The 22,280-nt window shown below is 50.9% G+C and overlaps 1 long non-coding RNA gene and 1 pseudogene across 1 annotated transcript; both read right to left on the bottom strand.

Annotated features, from left to right (window-relative positions):
* Positions 1 to 843: 843 nt before the first annotated feature.
* LOC149352640 (uncharacterized) lies at positions 844 to 5,945 on the bottom strand (annotated as a pseudogene).
* Positions 5,946 to 9,941: 3,996 nt separating this feature from the next.
* Positions 9,942 to 11,479, bottom strand: LOC149352639 (uncharacterized). The gene is made up of 2 exons (XR_016289543.1): positions 11,210 to 11,479; positions 9,942 to 10,067 (listed from the first exon to the last, which is right to left on the bottom strand). It is a non-coding gene; the product is annotated as an uncharacterized LOC149352639 (long non-coding RNA).
* Positions 11,480 to 22,280: the final 10,801 nt, after the last annotated feature.

Below are 22,280 nucleotides of genomic sequence, written 5' to 3'. Positions count from 1 at the left end.
GCGACCTAGTGGAGATCAGTGGTTGTGCGCTGTGCCTCGCGCTGCCCTTACCCGACAGCTTGAAATGGGGGCCCATCTGCGGTCGACCGTGCCTCGCGCCGCCCCTACGCGAAAGGCTGAAACCTGGTGTAGTATTACTTACACAATAAAAAAAAAAACGGCCAGAAAACTGGTTTGGAAAACTCGTTTTTAGCTCATTAAAGTCTTACATCAGCCTTACAGCTCGTCTAATATCTGTGTCAAATGACGTTTCAGAATCCGGCTTCTAGAAGTAGTCTACAGAATACCTCTTCCAAATGTCGTAAAGAAACGTCTAGAAATGAGCAACAGTAATACTTTTTTGATACAAAAGCGTTTAGTTTAGAAGGTGCTTGCAATACGATTTGTAGCCCGCATTTTGTTCCCGCGAATTGTGTTCGTTTCGTTTTGCAAAGGAGGAGCTAGAACACTGTGGACCCACATCAAGCTTGCACTGCACAACAATCCTGCTGCACGCTTGATGCTGACGTGAATTGCTGCTGTTCTGCGTATATGAAGACAAAAAATATCAAAACAGTGCTCTCTAGCACGATGAATAAAATCTTACCCAAAACAAACAGCACAAGCAGCATGTCAGCTGGTTGCACTAAATGTGATAGCAGAGAAAAAACAGCGTACCTGGAATAAATCATATCACCAGTATATGATGCAGACGATTGGTACATCAGAAAAATAAAGCAGCATTTCGACACAAGAAGCTATCCCATTCGGAATCTCCCGAGACGATGTTTATTTGACAAAAATTAGTTACATAGTAATAAACCTGTTCGCACAAGCATTGATGCTTTTTCGCTAAACGGCTGCGCAGCAAAGTGGCAAAATCAGATATACCACACATTTCAAATGAACGCATAGCTATATTTCCACAGCACATCAGGCACTTGATGAAGAAAAACAAACCAGAGACGAAGAAAAACGATGAACTTTACAATAGACGTTGAATACTTTTACAGGTGGTTTTCGCACAAACCTGCAGGAAGCTGATACAAATACCCAGATTTTTTTTTCACCTTATCTCCTACCTACAGAACGCTGATTAGTTCAGAACAAAGTGTACAGTCAAAACACACACATTTAAATCATTAAGCTTTGAACCCATTGCTGAGCTAGATTCCTTGCCTTACATACAGACACAGGTGCAACTTCAACAGGTAATTGATTAAAACAGAATGGAATGTAATATGCTCTGGTCTTTTTCCCGTACTATGAAGACATTCTTGGTAAAACAAACCTTTCCACTACACGTAAGTCGCGTTGTGTAGTGTTTTTAATTTTGAGAGAATTAGGGACGAAGTTTTTATTTAAAACAATCGACGCAAGAAACTTATGAAAAGTCAAAATGCCTAATCTCTCATTACTCCTGTTGAAGTTATACTTGGATCACTAGTGCCATATGACAGGTTCTGAGCTATTTCTGCAGTATCTTATTGAGGACATCAAGCCTAGATCTAGAGGCCCAACCGTACACTGCTACTCCATACCGCAATACTGACTCGCCAAGCGCTTTAAAGATCATCAAACATAATTGTAAATTGCACACTGACCTCAGCCTACAGAAAAATGTACCCACTGCTATCAGCTTCTTAGCTACATAGTTAATGTGGTGAGTCCAGGACAATGTCTCATCAATATGCATTCCTAGGTGTGTAACCACAGTACATCAGCATAAACTACTGCAAACACAGTTCTCACAGTTTTCTTTGTGCATACAAAGTTGTCCTGAAAATTCAACTTTCTTGTGGGGGTTGTGAAAACAAATAAACTGGGTCTTATGCATAATGCACAACACAACACAATGCACAACACAATTCGTCGAACGTGGCAGCGCAGTATTGTTTGGGAGACCTGCTGGCCCTCCATCGATGCTTGTCACGAACTGTGCTGCATTGTTGAGGAGGAACCAGTTGTGCCTCTTCACATTGTCCACAGCTGCATTAGTCTGCACCACGTCTTTCAATGCAGGGCACCTGACACTTATCATGGGCAGGAAGACATTCGTTATCACCATATGGTAAAGTACATTTAGGACTGTGTTGGACATGTTAGCAATGCTCAAGATATGCAGCTCAACCAAGCATTCTTGTATAGGAAGACATTCGATGTCACCTTATTGTGAAGTACACCGAGGACTGTGTTAGACATGTTCGCAATGCTCAAGATATACAGCTCAACCAGGCATTCTTGCACAGGAAGACCTTTGTTGTCACCATATTGTGAAGTACACCAAGGACTGGGTTGGACATGCTAGCAATGCTCAAGATATGCAGCTCAACCAGGCTTCCCTTGCACAGGAAGATATTCGTTGTCACCATATTGTGATGTACACCAATGACTGCGTGGGACATGTTAGCAATGCTCAAGATATGCAGCTCAACCAGGCTTCTCTTGCACAGGAAGACATTCGTTGTCACCATACTGTGAAGTACACCGAAGACTGCGTTGGACATGTTAGCAATGCTCAAGATATGCAGCTCAACCAGGCTTCTCTTGCACTGCGAATCCAGGACAGACAGGGCCTCAGCAGTCTTGAAGGTCAGTCGAGAGGTGAGCAGCGAAAGCCTCTTCAGGCGTGGCACCCACATGTATTGAGTGCAGTGCAGAGCGCACCGATAAGAACTGCCAGTGTGTTACTCTCATCGGTACTGCAGCCACCCCTGCAGCCTATGTACAGAAAGCGCAGCGAATGATTCAAGGCTAGCGAGTCACACACGGAGCACAGGACGTCGCCAACAGACCTTCCACGGCATATCTTCACCTTTCAGCATATCCAAGGATCTGTGCCAAGGCTGGCGACAAATAAAGAGGGCCGGTCTTCAAACAGGCGGAACTGAACACGTCCAGGACACTCCAGACTGAGCAGCTCAAGGATGGGATTTCTTTGCTGTATAATAAGCAACCTGCTGCTGATTTCTGGCAGAACGAGGCTTCTCAGGGTGCTGTTGACAGGAAGTGCCGAGCACAACTTGCTGAAAATTTGTGCTTCAAGGGAACAGTTATGCAAGTTTAGGTGCTCCAAAGTGCCATTCGTAGATAGCGCTTTGGCAATATACTTCGCTCCTCTGACATCAAAACTGCACTTTAGCACTGACAGTGCTTGCAGTGAGTGATGCTCAGTCAAGAACTGAGCCAATGCCTCTGCCATTGTGCCATTAATGGATGTTTCTTGAAGTACCAGATGCTGAAGTGATAGAATGCCTCGTAATGCAGCAAAGCGATATGTCAAACAAGGCACACTCTCCCTCCACTCGGAAAGCTGAAGTGCTTGTAGCTAATGCCAGCTTCGCATAGGCTCACTAAGTAGAGCTTCTGAATCACTCTGCTGCTCCTGAAGACCTCTGTCATGTAATCGCAGGAAGAAGACATTGTGCTATCCTGGAGGGTAAAGTCTTCCAGTCGCTCACACAAGACTAGTGCCAGGAGCAGGATACCAGCAGATTCTGGAGACAGTTTGTTTGTGACCAGTTTGACGCTGTGGAGAGTCGACATGTTTCCCCTGAGCACTTCGGCCACCTCGGGTGCAAGGGCGTTGCTGACATGAATGTTGCTCAGGTCTAGGCTGCGCAGGCACTGCGGTGGTCCAAAGCCTTGGAGGTAACTGCTCCCAGGCTGAAGTCTGTGGCAAGGATGCAGTACAATGCGTTTCAGGTATGGCGGCGGTCCATACCGATACACAACATGAAGGACAGCCGGTCAGTGTGGGCTCATTCGTACACCAGGACTTGGTGAACGCAATGGTGTTGTCTAGGCAGCCAAGTTATGAAGAAAGCACCGTCATTTACATTGCCGCAACCACCGTAACTGGCCACGTAGTCACCCCTGTCGCCATTTGAGCGTAGACACAGTTTGCCCAGCTCAAGCTCTGTCAAGACCAATCGCGCCGCCCGCAAAGCCCTGTCCCATGAGTCTAGCTGGCAGATGAGCCACCATCCTGGAAACACTTCTACCGAGCAGGAGTGCTCGGCGGTAAGGCCCCGTTGCCCATGCGAGAGGTTCCAGTGCCAAGGCTAGTGGCACTCGTCGCTCATGATTGCAAGCAAGGTTCAACTAGTCAGAAAAAATTCTTGTTGTGTCGTAATATCAGAGGTAGAAGGTCTCTTTCCACAAGAGCGATAGAAGGAACGCTTGGAAGAGGTTTTGGCTGCTCATGCTGCCCTGCTCTAAGCGTGGCGGTCATTCTAAGAACATGGCGCCTGTTTTCTGCCCTGACTTACAGATCTTCAGAAGGGTCGGCGCCGGTTCTGCTGAGAGCGCACTATACGATCAACCACGGTGGCGTGCTCCGAAGGCAGAGTATGCGGAAAAGCTGTTGTTGTTCTAGGCCTCATAAGATGGCACATACCCATAAGGTAGATTGGCCACAACCAGGTGGCGACAACCTGTATATCAATTTCCATGCGGCAAACACGGAATGATTTAAAATATTTGGGCAAGTCAGTTTCCGTGACAGAGGTAGTTGAGGGTGGTAAAGGGCCTAACAGGCTTTAATTTATGCGATGAATGTACAAGGAAGAGAGCGAAAAAGAAGACGAAAAAAGAAACACATGGGATAGCAAAAAGGAAATACGAAAATAAAGGGCAAAAGGGGCATTACAAAAGCTTATGATGACCATGTATTTGGCCTGCAGATAGCACCATGCCTTGTTCATGTCTAGAGATTTCTGGAGCCCTTGTTTTCCCGACAGCGCAACCAGGTGTTCCCCCAACGATGCTGCACAACACAATTCGTCGAACGCGGCAGCGCAGTGTTGTTTGGGAGACCTTGCTGGCCCTCCATCGATGCTTGTCACTAACTGTGCTGCATTGTTGAGGAGGAACCGGTTGTGCCTCTTCACATTGTCCACGGCTGCATTAGTCTGCACCACGTCTTTCAATGCAGGGCGCCTGACACTTATCATGGACAGGAAGACATTCGTTGTCACCATATGGTAAAGTACACCTAGGACTGTGTTGGACATGATAGCAATGCTCAAGATATGCAGCTCAACCAGGCATTCTTGTACAGGAAGACATTCGATGTCACCTTATTGTGAAGTACACTGAGGACTGTGTTGTACATGTTACCAATGCTGAAGATATGCAGCTCAACCAGGCTTCTCTTGCACAGGAGAACATTTGTTGTCACCATATTGTGAAGTACACCAAGGACTGGGTTGGACATGCTAGCAATGCTCAAGATATGTAGCTCAACCAGGCTTCCCTTGCACAGGAAGACATTCATTGTCATCATATTGTGAAGTACGCCGAGGACTGTGTTGTACATGTTAGCAATGCTCAAGATATGTAGCTCAACCAGGCTTCCCTTGCACAGGAAGACATTCGTTGTCACCATACTGTGAAGTACACCAATGGCTATGTTGGACATGTTAGAAATGCTGAAGACATGCAGCTCAACCAGGCTTCTCTTGCACAGGAAGACATTAATTCATTGTCACCATACTGTGAAGTACACCGAGGACTGTGTTGGACATGTTAGCAATGCTCAAGATATGCAGTTCAACCAGGCTTCTCTTGCACAGGAAAATATTTGTCACCATATTGTGAAGTACACCAAGGACTGGGTTGGACATGCTAGCAATGCTCAAGATATGCAGCTCAGCCAGGCTTCCCTTGCACAGGAAGATATTCGTTGTCACCATATTGTGATGTACACCAATGACTGCGTGGGACATGTTAGCAATGCTCAAGATATGCAGCTCAACCAGGCTTCTCTTGCACAGGAAGACATTCGTTGTCACCATACTGTGAAGTACACCGAAGACTGCGTTGGACATGTTAGCAATGCTCAAGATATGGAGCTCAACCAGGCTTCTCTTGCACTGCGAATCCAGGACAGACAGGGCCTCAGCAGTCTTGAAGGTCAGTCGAGAGGTGAGCAGCGAAAGCCTCTTCAGGCGTGGCACCCACATGTATTGAGTGCAGTGCAGAGCGCACCGATAAGAACTGCCAGTGTGTTACTCTCATCGGTACTGCAGCCACCCCTGCAGTCTATGTAGCGCAGCGAATGATTCAAGGCTAGCGAGTCACACACGGAGCACAGGACGTCGCCTTCCATGGCATATCTTCACCTTTCAGCATATCCAAGGACCTGTGCCAAGGCTGGCGACAAATAAAGAGGGCCGGTCTTCAAACAGGCGAAACTGAACACGTCCAGGACACTCCAGACTGAGCAGCTCAAGGATGGGATTTCCTTGCTGTATAATAAGTGACCTGCTGCTGATTTCTGGCTGAACGAGGCTTCTTAGGGTGCTGTTGACAGGAAGTGCCGAGCACAACTTGCTGAAAATTTCTGCTTCAAGGGAACAGTTATGCAAGCTTACAAGCTCCAAAGTGCCATTCGTAGATAGCGCTTTGGCAATATACCTCGCTCCTCTGATATCAAAACTGCACTTTAGCAGCGACAGTGCTTGCAGTGAGTGATGCCCAGTCAAGAACTGAGCCAATGGCTCTGCCATTGTGCCATCAATGGATGTTTCTTGAAGTACCAGATGCTGAAGTCAGAGAATGTTTCATAATGCAGCAAAGCGATCTGTCAAACAAGGCACACTCTTCCCTCCACTCGCAAAGTTTAAGTGCTTGCAACTAATGCCAGCTTCGCATAGGCTCCCTCAGGAGAGCTTCTGAATCACTCTGCTGCTTCTGAAGACCTCTCTCATGTAGTCGCAGGCAGAAGACATTGTGCTATCCTGGAGGGTTAAGTCTTCCAGTCGCTCACACAAGACTAGTGCCAGGACCAGGACACCGGCAGATTCTGGAGACAGTTTGTTTGCGACCAATTTGATGTTGTGGAGAGTTGACGCGTTTCCCCTGAGCACTTCGGCCACCTCGGGTGCAAGAGCGTCGCTGACATGAATTGCTCAGGTGTAGGCTGCGCAGGCACTGCGGTGGTCCAAAGGCTTGGAGGTAACTGCTCGCAGGCTGAAGTCTGTGGCAAGGATGCAGTACACTGCGTTTCAGGTTTTTCGGCGGTCCATACCGATACACAACATGAAGGACAGTCGGTCAGCATGGGCGGAGTCGTACACCCGGACTTGGTGAACGCAACGGTGTTGTCTAGGCAGCCAAGTTATGAAGAAAGCACCGCAGCTGGCCACGTAGTCATCCCTGTCGCCATATGTGTGTAGACGCAGTTTGCCCAACTCAAACTCTGTCAAGACCAACCGCGCCGCCCGCAAAGCCCTGTTCCATGAGTCTAGCTGGTCGATGAGCCACCATCCTGGGAACGCGTGTATCGAGCAGGAGCGCTCGGGGGTAAGGCCCGTAGCCAATGCACGAGGCTCCAGCGCCAAGGGTAGCGGTGCTCGTTGTCACTAATGATTGAATGCAAGGTTCAAAATTCTTTTGGTGCCGTAATATAAGAGGAAGAAGGTCTGCTTCCACAACAGCGATAAAAGGAACGCTTGAAGGAGGCTTTGGTGCTTACGCTGCCATGCTCCAAGTGTGGCGGTCATTCCGGGAACACGGCTCTTGCTTTCTCCCCTGACTTACGTATCTTCAGAAGGGTCGGCGCCGGTCATGCTGAGAGCGCACTATCTGATCAACCACGGGGGCGTGCTCCGAAGGGAGAGTTTCAGGAAAAGTTGTTGGCCTCATAAGATGGCACATACCCACAAGGAAGATTGGCCATAACCAGGTGGCGACGACCTGTATTGCAATTTGCATGCGGCAAACAAGGAATGATCTAAAATATTTGGGAAATCAGTTTCCGTGACAGAGGTGGTTGAGGGTGGTAAGGGGCCTATCGGGCTTAAATTTATGCGATGAATGTAAAAGAAACAAAGAAAAAAGAAGACAAAAAGAAACACGTAGGAATAGCAAAAAGGAAATACGAAAATAAAGGGCAGAAGGGGCATTACGAAAGCTTATGATGACCGTGTAGTTGGCCTGCAGGTAGCACCATGCCTTCTTCATGTCTAGAGGTATCTGGAGCCCTTGTTTTCCCGAAAGCATTACCAGGTGTTCCCGCAACAATGCTGCACAACACAATTCGTCGAACGCGGGAGCGCAGTGTTGTTCGGCAGACCTTGCTGTCCCTCCATCGATGCTTGTCACAATGGATGGAAAAACTTTATTTTCGTCAGAGAGCATGTGTGGACGATTCCGTGTTAGATGGCCATCAACCCATGGCTGACGGCGACCTGGGTGGCCCACTCCACGGCCCTGGTCTGGACGACCGGGTCTGAGCTGGCCAACACGGCCTCCCACTGCTCGAGGGAAGGATCACGCATAATGTCCGCCGGTGGCGGTGCTATGCTACAGCTCCATAATATGTGGTCATAGTTTGCCAATTCGAGACACCATTTGCACTCCGGCTGAATGTTCGGGTAGATTTTGTGGGTTGAAGAAACATCTAGTCTGCAATCGTCGCCAGACGCATTCCTGCGCCTTCACCAATTGCTTGTCCGGCGGTGGGTAAATCCTCCGCTCAAGTCTAAAATGGTTAGTAATGTCATGAAAGGATACCAGCCCATCTCTCGTGGACCTTCCCGGGACGTCCGGCTCACCTACTCGGCTGACGAAACCTCGAGCATTCATGTGAGCCGTCTCGTTCCCAGGGTTCCCAGAGTGTGCAGGTACCCAGACAATTTCCGCCTCCGTAATCCCTCGCTCCGGGGCCCGATTCAGCAATCGCGCCGCTGTGACAGATATTCTGCCCCTCGCCAAATTTCGGATGGCTGTTTTTGAATCGTTGAAGATCAGGTCAGCATTACTACTAGTTATAGCTAGTGCTACCGCCGCTTCCTCTGCAGTTTCTGGGGAGCGGGTTTTGACTGATCCAGAGGCGATCAAGCGTCACCGCCCGTCCACCACCGCAATTGCAAATGCATCCTTGTCCTTATACTCGGCGACATCTACATAAACTGCCCCGTTGTACTTCCCGTACTTAGCATGTAAAGCTTTGGCTCTTGCCTTCCTGAGGTCCTCGTGATGTATTGGATGCATGTTTTTGGGGAAAGGTTTTATGTACAAGCCCTTGTGCATTTCCCGCCTCATCTGAATTTTCGTGCCACCGGCTGGAACGTCAACTCCAATGCCGATCCTTTCCAATATGTCCCTTCCTGCTTTTGTTTTTGAAAGCCTATCGAGCTGCATCACCAAGTGCGCCTCCCGTAGTTATTCTAGGGTGTTGTGCACCCCTAATCCCAGCAGCCTTTCGGTAGACGCATTGTGAGGCAACCAAAGGGCCGCTTTATACGCCTTCCTCGCGAGAAGCGTTCGCCTGCGCCGCTTGCTGTGGGGCCTGGGCCAACGGCGTCTGTACCCTTTCTACTCTGCCGGTTTTAAGCGCGCGTTCCATCTCTGCTATCCTAGCTTCCATCTTTTTGATAGTTTCGGCTTGCTGCAGCACCTGCCTTTGTAGCTCCTTCTCTCGAGCAGTCTCATTTTGGGAGCCCCCCAGTAAACCATAAAACGTACCATAGACATCAGCAAGATATTTACGCTGGACATTAGACACCTCCATTAGACATCCATATTAGTACCGTTTACGAAAAATCTACGTACCTACAACATGAAAATTGGGGTCCAGTTCACGTTGTAGGTACGTACTGCAGACATCACGCTCTACATTTATCAGATATTTGTGAACATGTAAGTACGCCCAGTCTACGTAGCCTAGACGTCTATATAGAGAATATGACTATACATAGATCAATATCCAGGTGAAAATTTCTAACTGGTTCCAGTCCTACTGTTTTAAGAGACACATTTTCAGACTGGAACCAGCTGCAATACGAGATGCAGCTGGCACCTGTTACAATTCCAGATGGAATGGAGACCTACTGCAGCCCAGCCACAGACTTCCCTATGGAGTCGTCGGGACGTCCAAGCACTCCAGCTAGCTTAAATACAGTTGAGTAAGCGAGTACATGGCCATCATGGGAGCCCAAAACACTGCAGATGACTTCCTAGTGCGTCAGTATTTTATTGCGCTCGGCGCTTTCACTGAATCTTCTCGTTGAGCATAATCGTCAGGTTAACAGCTGCGGTGGCATCAATACTCTTCAGCCGAGCCCAATAGGCCAGGGTTGCTGCAAAATAAAGCATAATTGTTCACTTTTACAGGTGACAAGAGAATGGCACAGCAACCACAACAAACAAACCCAGTAATTTACGCCACTTTTACCGACGCAAGTCTATGAAGCGTGAAAGGTTGCCCTTGCAGCACTAAAAGGCAGTCGTGCTGAGCGGAGTGTGCTTGCACACGCACTTCGGCACACCATCCGAACGCATGCCCACATTTCGGTAGTAGAGGCCAGTTGCATACATCACCAGCCTTTGTTTCAATATACAGCGAGTTTGGCAAAACAGCCAAACGAGTGAGCGTAAAAATATAACGTGCCGATAAATGCGTTAGAATTTCTTCATTACGAACGCAAAAATAGCATAAAAATTACGAGGAACTTTAGCGGCTAAAGTGGTGAAAGGCGAAAGCCTGAGTGCTGCGTTCTGGTACGCGATTGTTCACTTCACATTCTGTTGGTGCATTAATTAACTGCCAATTAATGACGCTTTAGCTTCGCCTTTAGAAGTGGAACGCGACAGCCTGTTGTAGCGCTGCCAGGCGGTCCACGGAACGCCACCACCCACTCGGCACAATGCGTTGCCCTTTGAATGCAACGCTTTTTGAGGAAAGGTTCCACGCCTTGCTCGTCGGTAAATTGGTTTTTGAGGAAAGCAAATGTATCAGTGTGTCATATCTCGGTGGCCACCTAAACCTGGCCGTAACGGGAAGGGAGGAAGATGGGAGTGAACGAAGACACCGTATTCACTAGACGCGCCTTTGTTCATTGAAGCCATCGAGCTGGCATGGTGGAGTGGTAACGTGCTCGTCTCGCACTCCGGAGACCGGGGTTCGAATCCCGAGCTCGGCCAATTTCCTACTCGTTTTTATTTATTTATCTGGTCTGACTAGGAAGGTTAATTAGGCTAATTGGTTAAGTAAGTCCCACTAACTTGGAGAATCAGTGTACAATCCCTTTAATTGGTTACTTGGTTATAGGCAAAGTACAATTGGCCCCGTTTGAAATTCGCGCACTGTGACGTCACGACCGTTTCGACCAATTGAAAAGCGTGACATTTTCAGTCGACAACTTCTGCTTACAACGATGAGGCATTAAAGGCTTCCGCCTTAAAATACACTTCAATGAGTAAACTGAGACTGAGTACGCACCAAGAAAGGTCACGATCCCAGCCGGTGAAAACGATTCGTACTGACGGGTCCACTTCGCCGAGTAGTAAAAGCAAGCAAACTGCCTTCCTTCAGCTCCATCAAGGAAAGAACGGTTGAACAATCTCGCCAGCAATAATAAGGGAATAATTAATTCTGTGTCGAGGTTCTTCAAACACAATGTTCCCACGGAACACGATTGAAATCGCACACGCGCTGCGCTCTACCACTGCCGCCATGGCTGAACCTAGCCTCGTGCGGATGTGCGAAACTGTCACATATTTTGTATCATTAGGGTAACGGGCTAGATTCAGAGAGAATGCAAGCACAGCAGAGAGGATCAGGGCAGGTGGGCAGATGAGGTTCGGAAGTTTGCTGGGATAAGGGGGCCGCCGCTGGCACAGGGTTAACGGAGAAATTTTTGGCCGGCAGTGGACATGATTACAGTGTTGACATGATGATAAAAAGCGGGACTCGAGAAGTTTATTCTCAAGAAATATGAGGTCACACATTCAGCAACAAAATGCCGAAGCTTTCCTCAGCTCAACATTCCAATAGTTATCATTGCTAGCGCGATTAGCAGATTTAAGACATTTTTGAAAAAAAAAAATAACTCCCAAAAATTGAACTGAACCAATTCTTGTATTTTAAATAGTTGGATAAGTTGAATAAAACATGCTTAATCAGAAAAAAATGGTTGTTATATAGTCCTGGCTGCTAAATAACAAACAAGTTTTTTAGTGTGTCCTCACTTTTCAGTGTGGTTGAGATAGCTTGCAGGCTGTAGCACAAGGTATAAATTGAATGTAAGAATAGTAATGAAATAACAATGCGAATCCTGACCAAAGTGACTGGCATTTCAAACCAACTGCGTACAGTTGAGTCAGAAACCTGATGCGTGTGCATTCAGATTTGTCTTTACTACTTCCCGTATTTTTCTTCTTTCTAGGCAGGATAATGTTGCCGTGAAGCGAGCACGAAAAAACACAAAAACACAGGCAGCGCTGGTCATGCCTCCAATTTGTAGTCAACAGCGATTTCAAACTTTAAATGCAGTAAGGCAACACGAAATATCGAACGATTGAAAAATATGGAATTCTTAAATTATATATCTCGCTTACATACCCAGGACGTGACAAGTAATATCTACGAGAAGTCTAGGTTAAGGCAGATATGATGTCGTGGGTACGTCTGCAGCTTTTCCACGAAAAAAGGTTGGTAGATAAGACGTCTGAGAGATTTTGGTTTGGTACATAGACGTTCAGACTTAATCTGGACATCTATGGGAGGTTTGTGGTTTGCTGGGCCGCGTTGGGCCAGCTCACCTTTTTCCTCGTGGCACTTGGGCTTCTTCCATGACCGGAACCTTGCCCTCCTCCTTTGCCAGGATCGGGTCCGGGCAGTGCCGGGAAGGAAGATGACCGGTCCCTGCTCTTGCTATCGCCTCTCGCACCTCTAGATGACCGCTTCCTGGGCCTCGAACACCGCTCCTCCTTGCCAGTTTGGCTCTTGTCCTCGTTGCTCTGCTGCAGACCCGTCGGCTGCTGACGGGCTAGGCGAAACTTGCAGTTCCGACTTCCCGTGCTGTGCGCCCCATGACACACGATGCAGTCCGGCGTGCAGCGACTCTCCCTCCGGTGGTGCAGGATGTTCTTTCCCGCAGCGGCGACACAGATTAGTTTTCGGACGATAGCAAACGTCCGCCCGATGTCCCACTCGTCGGCAGTTATAGCAGGTCTCGACTAACTCTCTATATGGGATCACAGCGTACAGACAGTTCCAATAGATGACTTGCCGGGGAACGCGCTTCCCCCCGAACATGATCTGAATCGCCTTTGACTTGCCCAAAGGTCTGGCATCCAAAATATCCATGTCTTCATTCCTCTTCAAGAATCCTGCGTGAACTTCTGCCAGTGGGCATCCGTTGTACGCATTGTAAATTACTCCGCGCATAGAGTTCTGCGGCGCCGCCACGTACGCCGAAATCTCAAGGTCACGACCGCCCAGCTTGAGCGTCTTGACATTCGCATATGCCTCACTACGATTCATGCACGGCGTGTTCACCGTCATCGTGTTGTTTGTCTCATTGACCCGCACCAGGTCTTCTTCCACCGCAGTCGCGTTCGTCAGCTCCGCTGCCGCTCTCAGGGCACATCCGAGCTCCCTCGGCGTCACTATGCTCAAGTCCCAATTCTTGGGCCGGCACAGAACCTTGAAATCCTTGGCTGGCATCTTCAGAAACGGTCCCCGTTTCTTCCACACCGGCGCTTTCCCCCGCTTGACTTGGGCTGCTCCGTGCGTCTGGCGCCCGTCGCTGCCCGCCTGTTTCTCGGTAGGCATACTCTCGGAGTGGTCCCCGTACACAGTCTTCTTGAAGCGATCTTGCGCCTTCAAAACCCAGGCCCATTCTCCCACCTCGAATTCGGGCGTTATAGATTCTCCCTCAACGGAGTACTCCATCATCTTTAGCCTCGCAAAGGCCCACAACCACAAGGCACGGCCCTGGAGCCCGGCGCCGCAGGCGTCGGCTCGGCCTAGAGATTAGGCCTAATTTTGCCGCACCGTGGCCGAGTACAAATCATGAAAAAAAACCCTAAAAGGGGAAACACTTGCCAAAATATGGTGTCCGCAGGTACAGGGCAACTTCCTGCAGACGACCCCACAAAAAGCAAGACCAAGGCACAGCGCGTTCCACCGAAAAACGGTCTCAAGGCGGGAGCTCATGCGGAACACGTCCGCACAGCGTCCGCTCGGGTGTCAACCTTTTCGTCGGAACTTCTCCGATGCTTGTCACAAACTGTGCTGCATTGTTGAGGAGGAACCGGCTAAGCTCCTTCACATCGTCCACGGCTGCATTAGTCTGCACCACGTCTTTTAATGTAGGGCACCTGACGCTCATCCTGGACAGGATAACATTCGTTGTCACCATAGTGTGAAGTACACATGTTAGCAATGCTCAAGATATGCAGCTCAGCTTCTCTCGCACAGGAAGACATTCGTTTTCACCATATTGTGAAGTACACTGGGGACTGTATTGGACATGTTAGCAATGCTCAAGATATGCAGCTCAACCAGGCTTCCCTTGCACAGGAAGACATTCGTTGTCACCATATTGTGTACACCGAAGACTGCGTTGGACATGTTAGCAATGCTCGAGACATGCAGCTAAAACAGGCTTCTCTTGCACAGGAAGACATTCATTGCCATCATATTGTGAAGTACACCGAGGACTGTAGTGGGCATGTTAGCAATGCTCAAAATATGCAGCTCAGCCAGGCCTCTCTTGCACAGGAAGACATTCGTTGTCACCATATTGTGAAGTACACCGAAGACTGCGTTGGACATGTTAGCAATGCTCAAGATATGCAGCTCAACCAGGCTTCTCTTGCACTGCGAATCCAGGACAGACAGAGCCTCAGCAGTCTTGAAGGCCAGTCGAGAGGTGAGCAGCGAAAGCCTCGTCAGGCGTGGCACCCACATGTATTGAGTGCAGTGCAGAGCGCACCGATAAGAACTGCCAGTGTGTTACTCTCATCGGTACTGCAGCCACCCCTGCAGTCTATGTACAGAAAGCGCAGCGAATGATTCAAGGCTAGCGAGTCACACACGGAGCACAGGACGTCACCAACAGACCTTCCACGGCATATCTTCACCTTTCAGCATATCCAAGGATCTGTGCCAAGGCTGGCGACAAATAAAGAGGTCCGGTCTTCAAAGAGGCGAAACTGAACACGTCCAGGACACTCCAGACTGAGCAGCTCAAGGATGGGATTTCCTTGCTGTGTAAAAAGTGACCTGCTGCTGATTTCTGGCAGAACGAGGCTTTTTAGGGTGCTGTTGGTGGTGGAAAACATTTATGTACAGGTATAATACAGGAGGTTATGCATGAGCTGACCCAGAGGGGGCCAGCCCTTACAAATACTAGGTGGAGGTCCCTAGTTTGGGACCCCAGTGACATCGGCCGCCGCCCAGGCTCGCGCGACCAAGGCCCGTTGGGCCTGCAGGTCAGAGCAGCCGAGCAAGGTCGCCTCCCAGTCCTCTCGGGTTGGGTTGGGGTGAGGGGGGATAGCAGGGTTGGAGGGGCAGGCCCACACCATGTGGTAGATGTCCGAAGACTTCTCCGCACAGTACGGACAGCTGCCCGAGAAAGAAGGGTCGAAGTGTTTCAGAGCTGCCGGGCACAGCAAAGTATTAGTATAGAGGCGGAGCAGAAGCCGCTCCTCCGCCTTTGAGAGACCTTTACACGGGCGGGGATAAAGACCATGGCCAGATTGATAGAGTAAAACGATGTCTTTGAAGGTGTAAGCTGGAATAAATTCGAGTTCCTGATCGTCAGGGTCGGATGGGAATGTCCGGTGAGAGAGCGCGCGGGCGGCGGCGTCAGCTGCATCATTTCCCTCAAGGCCCATGTGAGCGGGAGCCCAAACGATACGCCGGTGCGCGGGGTCACCGGTGTAGACGCTGTTTTGAAGAATGCGGTAGGCTAGATACGATACCCAGCCCTGCTCGACGTTTCGACATGCCTCTCGCGAGTCGGAAATAATTGTTTTTGAATTGGAATCAGATGCAGCCAACGCAATGGCGACCTCCTCCGCGTGTGTTGTCACGGGCTCGGAAAGTAAGGCCGTTCACTGTTTTGGATTGGTGGACGACTGCGGCTGTGTACCATCCCCCATGGGGGGGGGGGGGGGGGGGGGGCTTGAGGCATCCACGTAGAATACGCCGGGTTTCGATCCATAGTGGCGGGCCAGGGCTTCCGCCCGCGCCAGGCGCCGGCCATTATGGTCCTCACGGTTCATGTTCGCGGGAAGAGGGCGCACGTGGAGGGCGCATCTCCACTGGGATGGAATACATACGCGCTCTTCCATGAGAGTGGTGTGTTGGATGTGTAGTCGGGCAAGGAGGCGGCTGCCCGACGATGTATTCGAGAGACGTGTGTATTGGTTAGTCAAGTGGGCTTTTCGGAGCTCCCGAAATGTGTTCACCATGCCTAGCCCCAGGAGGCGCTTGTTGGAGGTGGTCACGGGGAGGCCTAGAGCCCGCTTAATAATTTTGCGGAGGATGACCTCGAGTGAATCCTCGTCTTGCTTCCGCAGGTGTAGGTATGGAGTCGAATATAGAATTCGACTGGTTACAAATGCATGCGCCAGCCGCAAGGCGTCCTTACATCGTAACCCCCCGCGCTTGTTAGAAACCCGGCGGACCAGGCGGCCCACCTGGTCCCCCACCTGACGGAGTTTGGCCAATGTTGTTTCTGACCGTCTGTCTTGATGTATAAAGAGCCCCAGTACCCGAACTTCGATATTTTCAGGGATTGGACCTGTCTCGAGAGACAATGAAATTTTGGCTGTGCACTTTGGTGAGGGGCGTATGTGCACAAATTCAGACTTTTGGGTGGAGCATTGGAGGCCGCAGCGGCGAGCATAACGGTCCACTATGGTCGCCGCCTTCTGCAGGTTAGCCTCAATGTCTGCAAGGGAACCCTGCGTGGCCCACAGGGTGATGTCATCAGCGTACAGCGCATGCTGCACACCGGCGACAGCGCCCAGCTGGGCCGGTAGGCGCATCATAGCCAAATTGAATAAGAGGGGAGAGAGCATCGCGCCCTGGGGTGTACCCCTGGTTCTTAAATGAAAAGGGCCATGTTCTTTATCCTGGATCCGAATGTAAGATTGTCTGTCGGTTAAAAATTGCCGAATGTATTGAAAGGCATTTCTGCCGCAGTTAGTTTGAGAGAGGTGGGTGAGAATGATCTCGTGGGTAACGTTGTCGAATGCACCCTTCAAATCCAAGGCGAGTACGACCTTGTCATTGTGAGGGCATTCCACGGGGTCGAGGACAGCCCGATTGAGTTGTAGCAGGACATCTTGTGCAGATCTGTGTGGGCGAAACCCGAACATGGTGTCTGCGAAAAGGTGTTTGGATTCCATGAACTCGGACAACCTGTCAGGTACCATCGTCTCCATGAGTTTGCCCACACAGCAAGTCAGAGAGATGGGGCGGAGGTTGTCCGTGTTGATGGCCTTGCCAGCTTTAGGAATGAAGGTGACCAGGGCGGTCTTCCACTCGATGGGTAGTGGCACTTCCCCAAGCCAGATTGAGTTAATGTAATTCAATAAAGACAGGTATGCTGGGTCGGGGAGGTTGGCTAACAATTTAACTGTAATTTTGTCCCGACCCGGAGCGGTGCCGCGTTTCATTTTTGCCAGGGCCGCCTTCAGGTCGTGGAGCTGGAACGGTTGATCCAGCTCAACGTTCTCAGAACCTGCATAAGAGTACGCCGGCCCGCGGGAGTCCTGGGTGGTGCACAAGTACTGGTCCCGGAGCTTGTGTGCCAATTGATTTGTGTTGCCCTGAAAGCTGTGTATTGCTCTTTGGAGGTGTTTTTGAGTTTCCGTGCGTGTTTGCGTTGGGTCAATTAGGGCGCGAAAGAGTCGCCACGTGTTCCGGCTGGACATTTTCCGCGCGGCCGTATTGCATCGGGCCACCCAGTTGGAGTCGGCGAGTTGGGCCGCATACTCAGCCGCTCGTTGAGTGAGCTCGGCGATGCGAGCTTTAAGTTTCCGGTTGTGCTTCTGCCGGCGTCACCGACGGACGAGGCAATGCCGGGCCTCCCAGAGATGGAGCAGGTGGTTGTCCGCATCCGGGACCACCTCTGAGAGCTGAATTTGAGTTTTGGAGGAGGGAAGGCCAGAGACCAATTGTTGTGACCAAGACTGGTAGCCCTGCTCATGTATGGGTGTGACATTGTTATAATTCTGCCTGAACTTGGTCCAATCTGGGAGTCGGGCTTGTGTTGTTGGTCGCGCGAAAGGATGGGTCCTAATCGTAGTATTCAGGAGGCAGTGGTCGCTGCCGAGGGTTTCCTCGGTGTTTACCCAGTGTGCATATTGAATGTTGCGGGTGAAGGTCAAGTCCGGACATGTATCCCTATAACGGAGTTGCCTATACGAGTTGGGTGGACTGGGTCAGTGTGAAGAGTGAGGCCCAGCGTTGACGCAAGCTCCGCCAACTTGCGTCCCCGCTTCTCTTCACGGCAGTAACCCCACATCCGAGCGGGAGCGTTGAAATCGCCCACAATCAGGAGGGAGTCTCGACCCGCAACTCTCAGTGCGCGGCTAAAGAGGTCCGCAAATGATACATTCGGCAATTTAGGATTGCAGTATGCATTGAGTATGTGTAGCGGTGGGTCCTGTTTGCGGAGTGGGAGGAGGGTCACCATTACATAGGAGTATTCAAGTTGCATGTCTAAGTCGACCTGGTTGGCTGAATAATTTCTATGGACTAATAGACAAGACGAGGGGTCCTGCTGGAACGTCGTATAATTTGTTAGTACGGCGCCTTTCCCTGGCTCTTGGAGGGCAACTACGGCAGGCAAATGCTGAAAGGTTGAAAGGAAAAGTCGGAGGTCGGCCCGCTTGGAACGGGACCGGAGCCCCCGACAGTTCCATTGAGTAATCGTAATGAGGGAAGCCGATTTGGAAAGAGGGGAGCGCCTACACCGGTGGTGTCCCGCCATGCTCAGATTTAGAGGTGAGAGGTGGAAGTGAGGCTGCCCTCGAGCCAGATACCAGGGGCTGAAGCTCAGCAACTGGAAGGGGGCAGCTGGCTTCGTCATCGTCAAGGTAATTTACTCGGCGGGACAATCTGGAAGGCCGACCAGATACGTCCTTAAGAGGACCGGTTCTGCGAGAAAGGCGGGTGTTAGTCGCGACGTGTTGAGCGATCATAGAGGGGATGGCCTCCATGACTCTAGCGATGAGGCGTTCCATCGCAGTTTCCAACAGGGTGTCAAATTTGGCATTAAGACGGGCTTCGAGTTCGGCAAGGGAAGGTTCCATAGTCGGCGTCGCCGCCGTATCGCTCTCCATAGCGTCCGTATCGGAGGGATTAGGGGGAGGGGGAGTGGTTTTAGCCTCTAAGGCTTCAATTTTTGCAAGTAGCATCTCGTTTTGTGCCCGGAGAGAAGCTACAAGGTTGTGGAGCTCAGCGTCAGCCGCCGAGCGAGCGGGAGGGGAGAGGGGGTGGGAGGAGGAGGCAACCCTGCCTGAACCGCTCACCTGTTTGCCATTTTTGACGGCATTGGCCCAGGAACCGACCGCGCCATTGTTGTCTTGGGAGCGGGCTTGCTTCTCCTGGCCGCCGCGTGGGGGCGGTGGTTGCACTGGACAGCTCTTGACGTCCTTCCCGCTAGTAGGCGTCTGTCGTTTTGAAGCATCGCTGCTTGGGTGACGTGGCTGCCTGCCCGTCCCGCTGGATTTCCCGCCCTTAGGGACGGCTGGCTTGGTATGCCGATATTTAGCACTGCAGTCCCGCGAGTTCGTGGCATGGCCACCACCACAAACCAACATTTTGGCCCGCACCCCCTCTTGTATGGGTGCCTGCTGTCCACACAGGCCACACTTGTCTTGTGTTGGGCTGGGACAAGAGTCCGCCCGATGGCCGACAGTTCCACACAAACTGCAGGCCGGAATAGTGCGCAAATATTGGTGCACTGTGACAATATCAGAGTTGTAGTGTACGTACCGAGGCCTCACCGTGCCGGCAAAAGTGAGTCGAGCCTTGTTTGAGGAGCCGAATTTGCGGATATCGAGTAAAGTGCCGCTCCTCCACTGCACGCAAGGTTGGAGAGACTCAGACGTCTCTTGGTTGGCCACCGTAATGGCCCCATAGCAGACGTCCGCTTCGTGTTCTTTGAGATGGCCGGCGAGAGGCACATCTCCTTTGGTCGATTTGATAGAAAAGTCACCTAGTAGACGGTCTGCGACGTGAGCGTTCCGGGTGCTGGCGAGGATCAAATTTTGTTCCTTGCTTAAAAGGAGGCTCAACTCGGCTGCCTGAGGCGCCCCGAGGAAAGCGCCGAACGCGGCACCGAGCTCGCCGTGTTGAAAGGCGTCCCGGATGGCCAACGATTTCCGGGGCTTGATCACGATGACAAAGTCGTCCTTTTGAAACTTTGGTAAAGGCTTGGGCCTCCACTTGGTCACTGGGTTGCGGCCCTTACGGCCGTAGTCCTTCGCCGCTTGCGAGGCGGGAGCTTGGCGGGTAGTATTTTCGGCGGTTGCCGAGGCGTCCGCCGCTATTTTGGCCTCTCGTCTGGAGCGACGCTCAAGTAGACGGAGGAGAGATTCATTGCGGATCGGGTCCGCGGGTGCCGATTTGGGTTCCACAGTGACGGGAACGGTCGACCAAGACATGGCGTCCGGGTCATAACCGCGTTGAACGGGCGTTTCCGTCATCTTGCAGAAAGCAGGAGCTCCCTCGCAGCCGAACGCCGGCGCAGCCGTTAGGCTTAGCGTCGGCGCCGGAGGCGGGAAGGAAAACCCGCTTTAAAATTTGAAAAACTCGGCCCACCTGAATGAATTTGGTGTCCACGGATGCCGATCAGCTTGCCGAATCCAAAATGAGCAAAATTGACGAGGTCCGACGACTTGAGTCGTGGCTCTTGTCAAAAAATGACGGAGCCGAAGCGCCACACGTCTGACAGACGCGATACGCTGCCGCGTTCCCCTGCTGTTGACAGGAAGTGCCGAGCACAACTTTCTGAAAATTTCTGCGTCAAGGGAACAGTTATGCAAGTTTACATGCTCCAAAGTGCCATTCGTAGATAGCGCTTTGGCAATATACTTCGCTCCTCTGATATCAAAACTGCACTTTAGCAGCGACAGTGCTTGCAGTGAGTGATGCCCAGTTAAGAACTGAGCCAATGCCTCTGCCATTGTGCCATCAATGGATGTTTCTTGAAGTACCAAATGCTGTCATAGAATGTCTCGTAATGCAGCAAAGCGATCTGTAAAACAAGGCACACTCTCCCTCCACTCGGAAAGTTTAAGTGCTAGTAGCTAATGCCAGCTTCGCATAGGCTCACTTGGAGAGCTTCTGAATCACTCTGCTGCTCCTGAAGACCTCTGTCGATCATGTAGTCGCAGGCGGAAGACATGCTGTCCTGGAGGGTCAAGCCTTCCAGTCGCTCGCACGAGACTAGGTTTATGGGGTTTAACGTCCCAAAGCGACTAAGGCTATGAGAGACGCCGTAGTGGAGGGCTCCGGAAATTTCGACCACCTGGGGTTCTTTAACGTGCACTGACAACGCACAGTACACGGGCCTCTAGAATTTCTCCTCCAAAGAAATTCCAGCCACCGCGGCCGGGATCGAACCCGCGTCTTTTGGGTCAGCAGCCGAGCGCCATAACCGCTGAGCCACCGCGACTAGTGCCAGCAGCAGGACGTCGGCAGATTCTGGAGACAGTTTGTTTGCGACTAATTTGACGCTGTAGAGAGTCACCACATTTCCCCTTAGCACTTCGGCCACCGCGGGTGCAACAGCGTTCCGCGTTGCTGACATGTATGTTGCTGACACCTAGGCTCGCAGGCACTATGGTGGTCCAAAGGCTTGGATGTAACCCCTCCCAGGCTGAAGTCTGTGGCGGGGATGCAGTGCGATGCTTTTCAGGTTTGGCGGCGGTCCATACCGATACACAACATGAAGGACAGCCGGTCTCAGTCGTACACACGGACTTCGTGAACGCAACGGTGTTGTCTAGGCAGCTAAGTTATGAAGAAAGCACTGTCGTTTACATTGCCGCAACCACCGTAGCTGGCCACGTAGTCATCCCTGTCACCATGCTTCCTGCTTTTTCGAAAAGCATTATCAACGTGCGGAACCGCCGGTACTATGCCGCCGGCGAGTCAATGCCATTTCGGCCATGTTCCGAGTGCGGCGATGTCCATATCAATGAGGAGCCCATGAAGCATCGGCCAGTTCTGTGTTCTTGCGCGCGAACTCATCGCTGAGTAATATCGTCGCCAGCCCTATCGCACTAACCATCACCGTCCACCCTGCCCCTGTGACCTCGCCAGCGAGCAAAAGTAGTAGTAGTGGCTTTATTATTACATTTCATATGGAAGGTAAAAGAATGTTTGCTACCCCGGCATCTGCTATCGCGGCTGGAAGCACCTGAGCTGGGGCAGCGGAAATAAAGGATAGCAGGCAGTATGTAGAAGTGAAAAGAAAGAGGTGAGGGGATCAGGTTTGGCGGCGGTCCATACCGATACACAACATGAAGGACAGCCG

This window comes from Amblyomma mixtum, chromosome 3, assembly GCF_055824585.1.
Source record: "Amblyomma mixtum isolate Tamu chromosome 3, ASM5582458v1, whole genome shotgun sequence".
Lineage (NCBI taxonomy): Eukaryota > Metazoa > Arthropoda > Arachnida > Ixodida > Ixodidae > Amblyomma > Amblyomma mixtum.
The sequence above is the reverse complement of the archived record's forward strand: the minus strand, read 5'-3'. Positions and strand labels throughout refer to the sequence as shown.